The 16,113-nt window shown below is 38.9% G+C and overlaps 1 protein-coding gene across 1 annotated transcript in view; it reads left to right on the top strand.

Annotated features, from left to right (window-relative positions):
• Positions 1 to 248: 248 nt before the first annotated feature.
• The window catches only part of RASGEF1A (RasGEF domain family member 1A), a 170,686-nt gene continuing 154,821 nt past the window's right edge, over positions 249 to 16,113 (top strand). Inside the window, exon 1 of the mRNA XM_030485964.1 lies at positions 249 to 790. The gene's annotated coding sequence lies outside the window, so the exon portion shown is untranslated. The remainder of the gene's footprint in view (positions 791 to 16,113) is intronic.

Below are 16,113 nucleotides of genomic sequence, written 5' to 3'. Positions count from 1 at the left end.
TTTCTGATCTGCAGACGCACATGCAAGGATAATAAACCAGAGGCTCACAAATTACCCCAACCTTCCTTTCTCTTAGGAGTAACCAAGAAATGTCTCTCTCCCCAACAGTCTTGTGTACGATTTTGTGCTTCCCAACATATTATTCTATTTTTTTCCCTCTGATGCCAGAATTACTGCCCTTGCCCTTGGTTTCCCACTCTCAGATAAACAGACTATAAAACTGGTGCAAGAAACCAAGTGCTGCTTTTCACACAGCCACAAGGTAGGCTTCCTTTACTGAACATGTTCTATGTACAGCATCCAAGCCAGCCTCCAAAAGAGAGAGATGATAATGTAATCACCGAAATGCTGGGAAGTTCCTCTGAGCATAGACTGAAAAGAGGGCAGGAGTAGGGAGGCTCTAAAATCAGAGAGAACATCATGTATTAAAAGTAACTTTTCGGCAGCGCGTTGCGAGGCTGAGCACCAGGCAGAGAAAGGGAGCACGCAGCCACATGGTATATTCCTGCCTCTGCCTCTCTCCTCTCTCTTTTGGTCCTTCTCTCTGGCTTTCTCTCCCACCTCCTCTCCCCGCGCTGCCTTCCCCTCTCCCCCTGCCGCAGGCTGCAGAATGGGACACGCTTGTTCCCCAGCCAGCCAGCAGCTGTCACACAGCAGAGGCAGCCAGCAGCCGGTGCAAAGAGTAAGCCTACTCTGTCATTTAGGATGACTCACTGGAATCTGGCATTAATTTCTCTTTTTCTGTTAGTGGACGGAGAACAACCAAAAAGCTACACTGGACTAGAACAAGGTAAGAGATTTAAAAGTCTTTTTTACCATAAAGCCGCCCGATGCTTTGAGGGTGCCAGTCTGTATACAAAAACTGGCACTGGAACTAATTTGGTGGGTGTCTGAACACCTGGCATTACATGCCACCAGAGTGCTTCTCTTTTGTTAACCCTGTGTGTGCCACCCAGCTATGCCTGGGGGAGAGATGGCAGGTCAAAATATAGCATAGTGACTGCGTTTTCTCCCCTTAATGCAACTTTTACAGCAGCACTACCACCTGCTCCTGTGAATACAAGAAGCTTCTCAATATTGCTAAATGATCAGGCTTTTGTATTCTGCTGCTGGGAATATAGTGTGTCAGGCGTCTGTCATGGTCTCCTTGCGGATTCATTCCCATGGCAGTTGTTTTATCACTTTAATGAGTTGAAATTCCACAGTCCACAGAAACGCTTCCGTGCTCATTTCCCCTCCCTCTGAGGGATTCTCATAGGATCAAATGCATACAAGCCATTTTCAGGCTTTTCAAAAGTAGTGCTCACTGAAACCACGAGAACAAGCCTGCCGAAGCACGGGCAGCACTGCGCTACATATTCTGTGTGCATTCCTCTCTGTGGTTTTTCTGCTGTGAATCAGAAATTCAGTGTTGCAGGAGGGTTTTTGCAAGGACAGTACATGTCTCTGGCACAGCAATTTAAAGTAAAAGGAGAAGCTTCTTCTTCCAATTCTGAAATCCTGCCAAAATTCCCTTCTTCCATTTTCTGAAGAGGTGCAGTATTTAAAGCGGTGTTATCTAAGCAGGTTTCTGTTGCGGTTGATTGACAGTTTTTAGTTGTGATTTTAATGAAAAGCTTTCACTGAACATCTACAGCTTCATTTCTGTCAATCCAATGCTCTTTACCAAATGCCTTACTTGTGAGGGTGACACCTTTAAAATTAACTCAGCATCATGCTTTTCCAAATCTATGAACAGAATATCAGACTAGTTAGTGCACGTTGCAGAACTGCACAATCTTACCTTTCTATCTTTAATGGTCTAACTGTAGTGAAGACATTTGGTTCGGTTTACATGTTCTCTGTATTGTGGAAAATGTTACAACCGTAAAAGGATAAACTTATATTTCTTACACATTATACAGTATTTTTCTGCAATATCTTACACATTTATTTGTTCAGACCTCCTGTGTACTGGCAATCAGTTTATTGACTTTTAAACCCACAAAGAACTGCCTGGGAAAGGAATCTCTGCTTAAAGAAGATGACAGGTCCCACATTGATCGCATCTAGAGAGATGACCAAACATCTACCAACAAGGTATCAGAAGTTAATGACGAACACCATTCAGCTGCTAGATAGTCACCAAGACCCACAGTCTATTGATCCAGCATGAATATTTTTGGAATGAACTCAAAGACAGCAGTAAAAAACACTTCCCTTAGTTACTACCCCTCCATGCAATCTTTTAAATAGATGAGGGGAAAACAGATTCTTATATCAGAGAACTTAAAGGACTTTGGTATGGATCTTGAGGAAGAGGTAGGACAACGGCTTAAAGTGCCAGCACAGACTCTAGCTCATTTTCCACCTGAATATGGTACATTTTTTCACTTCATAAATGTGGAAAGCATTTACCAGCATTATGCTTTAAGGTTATTTCTAAGCATTTGGACAATTGCAGAGACTTCAGCATGCTTGGACTTTGTTTTTTGTTTTCTTTTTGGTTTTTTTATTTATTTTTTTTTTCCTTAGCATTTAGACATGATACCTGACTGCAAGGGTACCTACTGTAGCATATGTCATAGTCTCCGGGGTTCTGAACAGCTATTTTTGAACCTGTCTGGCTAATGTCTGGAATACGAAATGATCCTATTCACAAGTTGGTATTTTCTGTTATATTTTCCTCTCTTCAGAGACATCTGTATATATCAGTTTTCATCAGCATGGCTCTTTTCAGGTGGAATCTTCAGCCATTTAAATGCAGACAATCTACTGTGATAACATTTCGTTGTAACTTGGCAACAAGAGCTAAAAAAATCAACTTACATCCATCATGCATGCAATCCTTGTATTGTGCTGCACCATACTCAGCAAATTAAACCCTTGAGATAAATTACATTCTAGACCAGTCAGTTTAATATCATTAGCTGGGCTGACCGGTTGTCCTAATTACAGAAGTCAAAGACTGCAGGAAGCAGCTGCAAAGTCAGCACATGTGCAAGGAGCTGTTTGAAAAGCAGAAACACATGCTTTAATTTGAGGCTTCTTTGTTACAACATGAATTATTAAGAATACCACTGTCAAAAAATGGTCTGGCTATGATGAGATTATCACTGATCTTTCTGTGAAGCTTCATTTCTGGTGTAATATTTTCACTAAAATAGGCAAACAAGCACTTCCAATGTTATTTAGCTATGATCAGGCTTTTGGGTCTTTCATTTACTGGCGAGCCAGGAGGACAGCAAGAGGGAAATCAGCCACGCTGCTGGAGAGCAGCTAGTGCAATTCTATCTACTGTCCTACCTACCTTACTCAAAATAGAGAATCCACTATCAATGTAACTACATGTTCAAGGTGTATAAGGCACATAGCTGCTACACTGGAATCAGCAGAAAAAATCCCCAAGGCACAGAGGTGCTCAACTCTGGAGCTCTGATTGAGCCATAAAAGATTAAATCAGCCACAAGCCACCCAACTGGAGTCAGGCAGCTGCTTTGACAGGTGGCCAGAGATCCCCTCAGCCCTGAGTTTCACATCCCTCTTGGCAGTTCACCTCCACTGGCTGAAGTCAAGAGAGGCAGAAGTTCTGCTGTGGTTAGTTAAATGGATCTAGTCCTATAACTGATTTCATTCAAAAAAGATGAAGATTCAGCAAAGTTCTTCAGCTCAAAAAATCACCTTAAATAGAATCTGCTTCACTTCACTTCTCATTTATTTCTGTAAATGCAATTTGAAAGTAAAGCCTCATCCAAAGATGAAGAGCTCTAAACAATCAACAATGTTTTTACACAATAGGAACATACCAGCTCTTGATAACCTCTAGAAAGGTATCAAAATTCATCGCAACTGCTCAACAAACCATAGTCTCCTGCACATAGGCATGCAAAGACTGGCAACAACCACACTTAGATGCTTTCATGGTTCACTATTCATGTCACTTTAACTCAGCTGTAGCTGTAGCTGTATTCATTGCACACTAAACTGAGTCAAGATTATGTCTTCCTCCTCTCCTCACCGCATAGTATTTTGTTAAAAGGTAAATACACAGTACGTACAGGTAATATTTTGAACAGTTCTATTAATCGTCATTAAAATAGCATTTTATGTTTAGCTGTACACAGGCATTAGTTTTAGAACAGGGGACATTTCCTACACTTGCTCTATTGCTTTCCAGGAACTCCTTGTAACATAGTCTCACCAATTAAGATCAAATCTAATCTTAGCCCAAGATCAAGGATGTTCATAAGGATGAAAATAAAGCACGTACAGTTGGCAAAATATACCTGCAACCCTTATGACCTTTTGATGACAACATTTTTCTTTCCTCGGAATAAAGTAGTGCTGGTTTCAAACATCCTGTAAATTAGGAATGAATGAATCCATTGAAGAGGTACTATTGCTGTATTTACCTTCAATTTTTGTATTCCTCAACAAACTTGACGGCAGCAATTTGAACTTCTGACCACCCGCACCAGTGAAGAGTACAACTAACTGAACCATAAAGGCATATGTAAGAAATGGAGTGTACCTCTGGATACATGTGTGAAAGTAGTGTCAGACCTATTATAAATACAAGGTAATATATCCATTTCAATCACAGTCAAGATTTAACAGACTCTTCTTTAAAATAATGATAGCAATTTTCAGTTTCCATTTAATTATTTTATTAGGACTAATTCCTTTTCCATTAAAATCTTTATTATTTATTTATTCCAAACAGTTTTCTCTATTTTCTCCCAGATAAAACACAAATGGTGCAGTTTCCAAGACACCATTTTAATTCTTTCTTGCTCAAGTAAAATAAAAACAACACTGTGTTCACCACGAATTAGCTTTTTCCATACTTTTGAGCTTTGTCATAGAATTTGGACTTGTGAAAACTGATGTCTTTTAACAAATGAAACAACAGAAAATACATTTTTTTCTTCTTCTTCTTCATGTCATTAACATGTGAAAAATCTTTTCATTCAGTATCAGCTTGCTTGTTTGTTTTCCTTTGATTGTAATTCAAATTTCCAAAATGATGAGGAAGTATGCTAGGCATGTATTCTCTGTATTTTTTGAGGCCACTTCACTAGTGAGTTATTGGCTAGTTTAGGAATGCTGTGTTACAGATAATCTGTATGAATAAACTAACAACAGTTCAAAGGGAAGCACTTCTAAGGGCAGAGTACATTCTCTAGAGCAGTTCCAGTGGGTTACACATCTGAAACTGATCTTAGACATAATCTGAATTTTTGGCTATACTCAACAAGCTCTATGTAGCTTTTACTTCTTTTTTCTCTCTGTGTCTTTCCCAACCTTGTCATGTTAACGTATAGTTGAGAACAATGTTCGTATTCCTGAAGGCACCAGCAATGTTGGGTAACATTTAGCTAAGTGTATATCATCTAAGTGATTTGTAGGTTACACAGAGGACAACGCCATGACCCATAGGTTGAAGCAACCGGAGTAAAAGCCATCCAGGAGCAGGTTATACCAAGAAAATTACTGAGATTGTTGATTTATAAGGACGCTTGGAGCCTGTAGCCACACACTACTTGAAACCACAGCAAAGTACATATTTGCATATTGCAGAAATACTGTAATTTTAAGGGACAAGCCCAATGCATCAAGCTGTACAGTGGCACAAGGGCATAAATAAAGTGTGTGGTGGAAACAGCAAATAAGATACATGACCCTCTGTTACAGACTTCTTTCCACCTCTTACAATGAGAAAACTCAAGTCTTTTTTTCTAGGTCCTAAACAGTTCAAGTACCATCACGAAATTTAAAAAGATAAAATAATCAAAAATCATATGAACCTGTGCACTGTGTCTACATACATGTGTGTGTATGACACCATAACAGGCTCAGATGCTAAAGCAGCAAAAAAATACCTCAAAACAGAAATACAACTGCAGCTTCAAAACTCACATCTGACCATCCTTGGGGCAAGACTGTAGGCATAAATAATAAATTCAAATATGCATCCTCACGTATAGAGAGAATAAGGAAGTTTTGAGCAGACTAGCTTTTCTTCGGTTCCTAAAGCACCTACAACCTCTGCCTTGCTTACAACCACATTCTCACAACCTTTCCATCACCACCATATCATATTTATACTGAATGTATAGTAAACTAGAAATTATACCATAAAACTCCAGGACATAGTTTAGGTCATAAAACACTGCCATGCCAGGGCAAAGCTCAGGCTTCCTTCTTGGGGACACCATTGCAGTGGTGTGCAGCAGAGCAATGCCACACCTCGTCAGGAGGCATCAAGAGCCATGCATACCCCATCTAGCACACTTGGAGGCCAGGACAGAACAGAACTGGTAAATTACATAAATGTCATGCAAAAAAAAGACAACCTCTACATTACCAGGAATTGCAGAAAGTGTCTACTACATTACAGTTGTTGACTCCATTATAGCTGGTAACTCATTTGTGAGGAATGGGTACAGAAAGCCTTGCACCTCTAAGAAAGCCAAATAATTCTACAGCTAGTTTCTTCACCAGTGAAACAGAAGAAAGATTTGATTAAAACTGTTGTCTGTAGTCTAAAATATTAACCTGACAGTCATGTTTATCTTTCGTGAAACAGCTTTAATGATGCTATTTATGTCTTTACATATTTCTTGTTGCATTGCTCACTGTCCTCTGTTGCCACTAGTATTGTTAGACTCTCAGTATTAGTAATAACACAATTACTGAGCCTCTGTGCTGTTTAATGGGTTTGAAACCTCAGGAGTTGAAAATAATTAAATTGAATATTTGTGCTTTCAATGAAGCTTAATATTTGATGAAAAAAATCCCCAAACAAACAAAAAGCCCCACCTAACCGAAAGATCCATAAATATTAAACCCCAATGGGACCACTGAATAGTTCAGTCTGACTTCCAACATACCACAGTGACCCTGTAACTTCATCCAATTTTACCTTTGTCAAGCCTAGTATCTTATGTTGTACAGATAAGACCATTATTATAAAAATAGCTTCGAATCTTGAAAAAGATAATGTAAGTGCAAGACCTTGCAACTGTTGATCACAACAGGATGGAATCATTTCCTTCTGCTCCCTGCACATAACTCAAACCAGTTAACTAAAAGCCCCCTACCTTGCCACAAGTTCACCCTAAGCATGGCAATTTAATCTCAAAATGCATTTCTCACAGAAAGCTAAGAGAAACTTCCAAAAAAAAAAAGGCAAAGTGAATACAGAACATGAGCTAGAAGTTGACACAGATGACAGGCACTTCTACCACTTTCTATTAAAAAAACCCAAGTTATTAATCTCGGGAGAATTGCAACATCACATTATTACCTTTTTTTTCCCCTGTCTGAACAATGTACTTTTTCTTCAGCATATTGTTCTTAGATACCATAATGGGGAAAGAGGAAAAACTGCTAGGTTTAACCTTAGTTAAAAGTTTATCAGTTCTACACCTCAAAGGGTAAATATAAATGTTAACTCTCTTTGTTCACTTTCTTGCAAAGGGAGTGTATAAAGTTCTCTGGAGCCAAATGCATACATACCATAAAGGATTCAAAAAATGAAAGGATGGCTTTTATGCAGTAGAAGAGAACAGGGCCAGGAGAGATTAACATCCCTATGCAGCGCTATGGTAGGATTTACTGATGGAGAAAACTCTTCAGTTCCCTCAGCCATTCTCTGCGCTCCCTACTGCCGCATGAAAAATCTGTTTGCAGCATTGCTTCTGCTAATGAATAAAATGGACACAGAAGGGAGGAAGGGAGAGAAAGAGCTGGAAAATGAAGGCAATAAATGAGAAGGAAGGAAAAGGGGAAAAGAAAAAAATATTTGCTCCCCTCTTTTACCCTCAACATTCCCACATTTATAATGGAATCATGGAAGAATCAGTAAAGAAGTAAGGATTAAGATACAAGTGAATACAACAGAAAAAGAAAACAAATACAAATGGAAGGAAATAAAGTGGCAAATAGATTATATAGATGATGTCAGAGATGTCATCTCCCCCAAACCCAGGGTTGTCCTGTCATCCATGCTGTGGGCAGAAGGTAAAACATACGTCTTTAGATCCAAACCTCCCAGGACATTTGCACCTTCAGCTCGCAATCCTTGTGCAATGGAACCAGAGATAATGCCTGTTGTGGGTAAGGTGTGGGTAAGGTGTGGGCAAGGGGGTTGCTCGTTTTAGAGAACAGATACCATAGCAAAAGATGATTGTCACTATGACATTGGCTTGCAGCACATTACAAAATCTATTCAACATCTTTCGTAGTTTTGTCAGTCATCATTGTGGAGCACGGCAGGACATATGGATTTTCTCTGTGGCAGTGGGATAGCAAAATATGAATTCTGATCCTTCTGTTGGACAGTTGAGAATCCATAAATTGCCAAGACAGCAGAATCCATGCTGTCTTTTAGTCTCCCACTGCTGGTACATGAGAGTGGACATCCAGAAGGAGCAGATTCTTGTAGATGGGAGAGGTATGGGACAGTGGATTTTGTGATGCATAAAAAAAAGACAAGACCTGGGAACAACCACTGAAATACAAAGAACGTGGTGCGAACATGTCCTTAAAAATACTGAAATAGTAGAGATGAAGGGAAAAGATGTGGGTGCTAGTATATCACTAGCATAAAAATTGAAAGCTGCAGAACTAAGACAGGATTTTATTTTCACCTGTTTTGACTCAGAGCCATGCTAAATCATGACAACCTCTTTCCACTGAACATCTTAGATTTGGCAGAGCCAAGCTTTCTATGCCGGTTAACCTGCTGGGAATGGAAAATTCTGTGATATTAACTGAGTATTAAGGAAAACCAGAAAAAAAAATCAATAGAAAAATAACCTGGTATGTATTATTTAACCTATCAACAATCTATAGTTGTTAAATAACAGCATTATTTTCATCCTCAGATCTGTAGTGTTAACTCACAGTAACTTATACCCCAATCATACACCACTTCTTGATATGTTTTGACAGCCAGGAAATTGTTGTTCTGCCTGAAGTTAGGAAACAATTTATTTTCTGAGGTGAAAATATAAATACAAGACACAGCAGAAATACAAGACACAGCAGAAATACAAGACACAGCAGAAATAGCCCAGTCCTCCTCCAGTAAACACGACAGTTAGTGGTACACATATTCAGCACTTATTCAGAAACCTACAAGCACATACATTTCTGTAAGTGCTAAACCGCTTAGAGGGTAGGGGCTAATATTACTAAAAAAAGTTAGTAATAGTTATGATAGCACATGTGGGACAGGCACAGGAAAGAAGAATAAACCAACTTTTTAAATTGCAGATGGTATGAGAATTGTCCCAGGGAGCAAGAAGTGAGGAAACAAATTTAAGGTCCCCCGCTCTGCAGTGCAGACCAATGTCCTGTAAGTGGTATCTCAGCCTTCTGAAGTCAGTCTCATGTAATTATATTTCATATAAATACAGTGCTTTTATCACCTGCCCCTTGCTTCTGATCTTTGCTTAGGGTCTGACTCAAAACTGCCAGCTCTTACCTAGGCCTCTGTGAATATAAACAACCAAGAATTTCCAATAAGCAAGGCAGCAGCTGACTCTAGGGTTTTAAAGGTTAATAATTTATTTTTTGGTCAATAATTTCTTTTTAAAAATCAATATATTTGTAACTAGCTCGTAAAATCTTCCAGCCTAAAAGTGTGCTTAAATGGACAATCCAACAGGGCTTTTTTCCAAGCTGCATGAATTTTAACAATGTTCACACTTGTCAGTTTTCAAACTGTCTAGAAGGCCTTTTATAAAAGATGAGGAATTCTGAAGGTTTATTCTTTTCCTTTCCAGGAAGCCACCACTTCATCATTCCCTATTCACAACTTATCACAGACAGGGGATACTATTCAACAGCAACAACTCAGGTACATTAAAACAGGAAAAGAATGTAAGCAATAGCTGAACAATGGCATTTCACTGTGTCAAAGGGAAGTGGGCATGGTGTGCTTAGCTTTCCTGAAAGGAGCACTTTCTTTCTTTTAGCTCACCCTGTTATCCAGCTGTTGCTGTAAGAATCATCACCGTTTTAAAAAAGATGGTATTGTCTGTGATCCAAGAGAAATTGTTGATGACAAAACCCCCATTTGTATAAATGTTTGTGAAATAAATAAGGGTGCACTTGTCTTTCCTAGAAACCATTTGTTTAGTGATTTAGGTATTTAATTTATCATTTATAGGCCTAAACTTTCACATCATAATGAAAGATACTCAAAATAAGCATGATTTGGAAATGTATTTGATCAAAAGGAATTCAGATAATTTAATTTCCCTTTGTGCTCCATCCTTTACTGTGACCACAAGCAGAAACAAACCACAATAACCACAGCCTAAACAAAACCTTAAAGAAAAAGTTACAGCAGGGTACATCTCATGCAAGCAAGAAGAGCCTACAGGAAAATAGCTGTGAGTGTTGTCTTTGCTTAAAGTTTACAGACTCCAAGGCAAGCCTCAGATATTCCCTCATAAGAGGAGCTTGTAGAAAATAGGCTAGGGAGTAATACAGGCCCCACAGGAACTTAGTTTCCTAAAATTAGGTCAGCACTAGTATAAAATTAGATTCAATGTTCTGCTGACCAAACTGAAGGAGTGATTTTTAATCGAGAAATATTGAGGGTAATATGTCTTGCTGGAAATCACCAAGTATGGCCCACAAACTTGCATAGTGGTTAGCTCCTTTGTCTTGCCAACATCTGCTAAGACTCATTTGAAGCCCAAGCACAAATGGGAACTTATAAAATTAACTATGAGGTCCAAATTGTTTAAAGTCAAAACATGCAGCACTATTTAGACAAATGATTACACTCTATATTTAAAGGGCATTCAGTACAAGACTTAGTTATGTATTAGAATTGATTCCTCAATTAAATTGCCAAATGAAATTGCTGGGAGAGGGAGGCGGTGGGGAGAACAAGAGAACACCACATGAAACCAAAACCTGCTTCAATTCAAATCACCCAAACATTCAAAATATGTTGGTGGAGATTGTAATTATAAAAAAGTATGATGTAGCAACCCTGGAACATACTAAACAATGATCTAAACAATTTTCTAACATCAGTTCTAACCATCTACTGTCTTACAGTGAGTAGCTCTGAGACTTAGAAACCAAACACTGTGGAAAAGGAAATGTTCCTTTCTAGTAATGAAAGAACTGACCTTGACTTAAAGAATCATCTGAGCAAAAGGACTAGACTGGAGCAATGACAAAGGAGCCTTCACAAAAAAACAACGCTCACTACTAGTTTCTCAGTATTGCAGGACTATTTTAAAATATTTTATTATAAACTTGCTTGAACAACAGTAAGTATCATTCTGAACTGTGGTAAACTGTGTACCTATCCACCCCACTGTTCAGTCTTAGTAAGGCCACATCCCCTCTGGATCCCTCTCCAGAGGACTATGTAGGAGCCTGTCTAGGCTAGGTATATGGACTAAGGGAGATCCTGCTGACCACAGCCAGCAGATGCAGCAGTTCAGAAGGCTGTCCAGAGAAGAATCTACTGCACAAACAGTCCAGGAAATCCCATTTGAGGATTGCAGCAATGTGTAAGGATGTTGGAAACTGCCAAGAAGGCTATAAAATAGCTTCTGACAACTCTGGGACAAAATTTCCCTGTGTACCTGGGGAGCAGGCCAATTACTGCAACATATGATTTTGGTGGTTTGCAGACATAGGTACTGCAGAAGCTCAGCATGAAATAATCCAGCTTGAACATATCACAGACCTGGATAAAAATTTGTCCCATTCCTTCAGCATCACAGTATGGCAAAAGAAAGCCCTATCCAGTATAAAAGTCTATAAACTATGTTCCCCAGGCCATCAAACATTGGTACTGGTTCACAGTTAATAAATGAGAGGTCTGGAAATAACCTCTTGGGCTACTGGGCTAGAGAAACCTAGAATGGAGTATTTTAATACAGTTGTGAAGTCTTTTTATCTGGAGTCGCAAATTGCAAGTACTACTCCCTCATTTTGCAGAGCTTGTATAGCACATCAGAAGAAGGTTTATGAACACCAGTGTAGGAAGCACTAATGGGATACCTAACAACAGTGCTTTGAAGAGATCTGGCTTTTTGCAAATAGAAAACCACATACCTTTTTTTCATATGATCACTGAAGTAGGAACTTTGTTCCCAGCCAGGTCTCTACTGAGATGCAGGGTTATGGAAGAGCTTGTCTAGCCTGTCCTGCATAGCTTTTGAGGTTCTACCACACAACTTAAAATCCAAACAAATAATCACATTACTTTCTTTAGTGTTCTCCAGGAGTGATACAATGGGCACTTGCAACACTGATGCTGATGCGTTTAAGCTATCACAAGAAACTTCTTGTGCAGGCTTATACCCTGCTGCACTCCAAATAGAGTCTGTGAAACCAGAAACAAGCATTTACTTATAGAGGGGACACTAAGTGACAATGGACGCCACAACCAATCCCTACAATGAAGCAGCACTCCCAGGAAGAGCATCATATGTATGTGCATTTATTGCACATGTGGCAGTCCTAATGAGTAATGAATTGCTAATATACATGCTGTTTTGTGACAAACTGCTGTGAAGCATATTGTTCTCATATGAGCTGGGCATCTGAAGTGCCAGTTGTGCTTATTTTCTAAAACTTCTTGGATAAAGAGCTTGCCAATCTGCATGTGGTATTCTGTGGCTGATTAATTTTATAGATTGTGCTAGGTAAGAACTCTCTGACTTGCTGAATCTAATATCAATTTTAATCAAACTCTAGTTGCTTGCTAATTTGGAGACGCAGGGTGCCACTTTATTGATTTGTGTAGATTGCATGCTCTCCCTATATATAAATAGTTCAGAGAAACCTTTTGGCACACCTGTTTCTATCCAGAAAAGTAGACCTACACAAGTTTTCAATCACAAGCCTTATGGTTTCATACAAGAAGTAATTTAAGAACAGTGCAGCTAATTGATAAATACTCATATTTTTGTAACTTTCTAACATGATATCAACTGGAAAAAAAAAAAGTTCAAATTGAAAACAACTTGTAAAGTAAAACATAACACAAAATCCAGGCACGACAAAAATGAGAGTATTACTTGTCATGCAGACCGCTGACCAGGTGCTGGAGAGTCTATAACAATCATATCCCACAAGCAGTCAGTAAATGTCAAAAAAGATGTGCCTAACCCTAACAAGGATCTGTGGACCGAAATAAGGATTTGTAAGCAGTTTTGTTTCAGTATCATGCTCAACAAATAATACTTGGTGGGTTCCTGGTTCTACTCCCTTTCTATAATCTCCAGTCTTCTATAATCTCATTGTGTAAATCAACAAAAGCAGCTTCTGTGCCCCTGTTCGCAGTATGCTAACAGTAACTACATGAATCCAGTAAATCTCTGAAAGTCATTCTCCACAGGATAATTTCCTTTTGCCATCTGATGCAGCATCTCTGTGCCCAGACTTATTTTGTTATAAGTTCTGTAGAAACAAGGAAAAGTCCTTGTGCTCATTAAAACTGACAGATATAGCTCATTAATGAGACTATACCACCTCCTACAAAATTGCAATTTCCTGAATTCCATGACTGTCCTTTAACTACAGCATCTGAGTCAGAATATTTTACAGATCATGACAGTGCTTTAGAAACATTAGCTGATCTTCCCTGATGACTCCCATGAGACATGTATCTCTGGTTTTGAATTTAGTTACAAACAAAAAAATGTCCAAATGATTGAACATTAATTGCCTATTTCATATATTTAATATATATATATGCATGTATAAATACATATATATGGGAATCCAACCCTCCTTACATGGGCCCCATCTGTGTTCATACAGATGGGCCATCTACCAGCATCTCCTTAGCATCTTCATTCAGACCAATAACAGCACCATCCAGCACATATAAGCCTGAGGATCTGATAGCTCTTTTTGTCGCTTTTGAGGCAATATTGTGGACCTACAGGAAGCTTCATGATACATTTTTTTAAGGCAATTAAAAAAAAAAAAAAAAAAAGCAAAACCCCTTATATGCAATGACTCATTTGGGTGTACAGTTGGTACACTCAGTTGGTACAGCAGACCAGAACTGTAAGATGACTTTATCTGCTACATCCTTTGTACATCTGTGTTATGTCATGGGCAAAACCACCTTCAGATCAGCCACTCCCTCTTTGGACTTCTGAAGTCTTTTGATGCTCAGAAAAACCCCTGAGCGTCCTCACAGGTGCTTAACTTCAGAATATCTTCTGAAATGGGAAAAAACTAGATAGGAGTAAAACAAATCCTGCATTTGCAACCAGATATTTTTTTTATTCTGACACATTGAGCTAAATTCCCTGCTGAACTAGAGCAAGCTGATCCTATTGATTCCCCAGTCCATACCTTGCTGGAGGCTGCTTTTCACCTGTCACTTCCTCAGCCACCTCAGCAATCTAGTCTTACCCCATGCACATGCCAGTCAGAGGACCAGAAGAGTTGTACTTGTCACATATACCACGGTCTTCAAATGGATGGTCTTCGGAAATACCCATAAAAAGACACATTTACCTCAAAGGGATGTTTTGAGACAGCCCCCCTGAAGTCACCTAGATTTTGGTAGTTTACTTGCGATGCAGCTGGCTAATGCCTATGGTAGGGACAGCATGGAGATACCCATGCAAACCACAGGTTGTGTCAGCCTGTAAGGTCAATCATAGATGTTTTTCCTAATTTGTACTAGGACTCTAGCAAAGGACTGGGGGCTCTGAGAGGCTCAAATCCAGCTCTTCCAAATGGGATTGTACTGTCTTGCCTATATTTTTCTTTAAAAGCACAGCTACAAAATCAAGTCATCAAGCTAATGTGTATTTGCTGGTTTTATCTAAGCACTTGTAACACATGCATTGGCTATGATAAGCCAATTAGACTCTTTTGAGACCTGATACCATCTGTTGAAGAAATCGCTGGCAGTCCAGCAGGTAGTAGTCTCTTGGTCCCCAGTGGGTTTCACATTTTACCACTCAGTGCTCATAATTACCCTTCCCAGTTCCAGAATGGAAAAGAAAACAAAGAGAAAAGCTTTAGTCATTATCTATTGTGAAAAGAGGCAGAAGAGACAAATCATGCACATGTGTATGTGTAAAGTCTGTTCGTACATTTCCACACTCACTGCACTTCTGATTTTACCTTGAAGAGATGGAGGCTTTCAGTTGCCATAGCAACCATATTAACAAATAGCAGCATAGACTTCATACAAATGATGTGATTGCCAGGACTTGGGGATAGTCTAACAGGTTTTTATTGCCTTCTCTCTCTCGTCCTCCTCTCCCCCCCAATACATGCTTACTAGCCAACATAAACCCCATAACTTTTGTTTTTCCTTATTGCATACTTCTCATTTTACAACATCAAAGGTTTTTGCTTAAAAGGATATACCTATATCAAGAGCCTCTAAATTTGATATACCTTACCTTTCGTGCCTGAGAAAGGGATCACATGATTGCAGCATTCTTTAAAAGGCATAAACTGATTTGCATTAATGCTTCTCTCAGTGAGCTAACTGGGGGACTATAAATACAGTTCCTGTCTTCAGGACTACTTCGCATTTTTGCTCTGAAAGAGAGGGGGGAAGCAAGGAAAAAGAAAATCTTCTGAGACAGATGGGAAGGGGAAGAGTGTTCTGTATACCACCCAAAAATTAATGATGAATCTGTTGGTTCCTTTAAAATGTAATGATTTATAAAAGCTAAATTACCTAGACCTCAAAACGGGAACATTTCTATTGCATGGGTTTCGCGGTTCACATGCATTTCTTGAATAAATTACTAATACTCCACTGGATTAAATATTGACTTTGGCAGATTTTTTTCTAGAGAGAGCAAAATTTTATTTCAGCTGAAGTATATTAACTGCATTTCTCTAGTCCCTTCCATCTTATTATTTCCTTCAAAGCACTTCAAATATCAGTCAAAATTATTAGTTTGAAATATGGCCACTTTTTCAGGATAAAGAAACTAAGACCCCACCTGAGAGGAACAGGAAAAGTCTGGGGCATGATCAACCATAAATCATGGTATACATGAAGAGGTGATTAACTATTCTCAACACCTAAGGATTTGCACAGCTGAATAAGACAGATGAAGTTTCCCAAACAATGTCATATAATAAGCAAATTTATAG

Source organism: Strigops habroptila, chromosome 5 (assembly GCF_004027225.2).
Source record: "Strigops habroptila isolate Jane chromosome 5, bStrHab1.2.pri, whole genome shotgun sequence".
Taxonomy (NCBI): Eukaryota; Metazoa; Chordata; class Aves; order Psittaciformes; family Psittacidae; genus Strigops; species Strigops habroptila.
The sequence above is the reverse complement of the archived record's forward strand: the minus strand, read 5'-3'. Positions and strand labels throughout refer to the sequence as shown.